The sequence below is a fragment of the Myotis davidii genome, unplaced genomic scaffold, assembly GCF_000327345.1.
Source record: "Myotis davidii unplaced genomic scaffold, ASM32734v1 scaffold427, whole genome shotgun sequence".
Lineage (NCBI taxonomy): Eukaryota > Metazoa > Chordata > Mammalia > Chiroptera > Vespertilionidae > Myotis > Myotis davidii.
In genome coordinates this window covers 942,588-943,291 of record NW_006298051.1, presented here as the reverse complement: position 1 = coordinate 943,291, position 704 = coordinate 942,588, and the positions used below count along the sequence as shown (strand labels likewise).

At 62.9% G+C, this 704-nt stretch overlaps 1 long non-coding RNA gene across 1 annotated transcript in view; it reads left to right on the top strand.

The window, feature by feature from the left end:
• Positions 1–5: 5 nt before the first annotated feature.
• Positions 6–704, top strand: part of LOC107184677 — a 2,591-nt gene continuing 1,892 nt past the window's right edge. Inside the window, exon 1 of the long non-coding RNA XR_001515574.1 lies at positions 6–58. This is a non-coding gene — a long non-coding RNA (uncharacterized LOC107184677). The remainder of the gene's footprint in view (positions 59–704) is intronic.

Here is a 704-nt window from a genome sequence, read left to right as displayed (position 1 = left end):
AGTCTCCGGGCACCTTCTCAGCGGGGGGCACCCAGGCAGCCTGCACGCCCTGGACCAAGTAGGTGACCCGGGTCCCAGGAGGCACAGCCAGGGCTCCCTGGGAGATAAGGGACCCCCATCGGGGAGACGGTGACCCCCCAGCCGCCCCACTGACCCTGTGGCTCTCACAACGCTGTCTCCTCAGCTTAGGGCCCGGTCAGCACATCCCAGATGCGGGTCTCAGGGCGCTACAGCCAGAGACCCACCCTGTGTTCCAGGGTGTCCCCAGGTGTCAGGGCTGAGGGGTCCTGCCATTCACAATCAGGGGTGCACACACAAGGTTCCAGAGTGAGGAGTCCACTCCCCGGGAGCGGGAACCCCAGTGCCCATCACCTTTCTTCCAGCTGTGACCTGGCTGCTTGGTCTCTGGCGTGACTGCCACACGGAGGCTCTGGGTCCTGTGTGTCCACCCGCCCCCGCCAGGCCTGTCCCTCTGTCTCTACCTTCCCCCCCTCCTGTCTACCCCGCTCCCCCCCATCTGTCCCTCTGTCTGGGGCACTGGCTTTCACAGTCCATTCCTGACACCAGCTCTGTCCTCACCCCTGGCATCTCCTTCGCTGCCGGGAGCCGGTCCATCCTTGCTGTTTCAAGGGACCTGGCGTATATGGCATACTGTTCTTAATATGTTTGCTCACCTTCTTGGTGCTGTGTTTTAACCTAGGTCA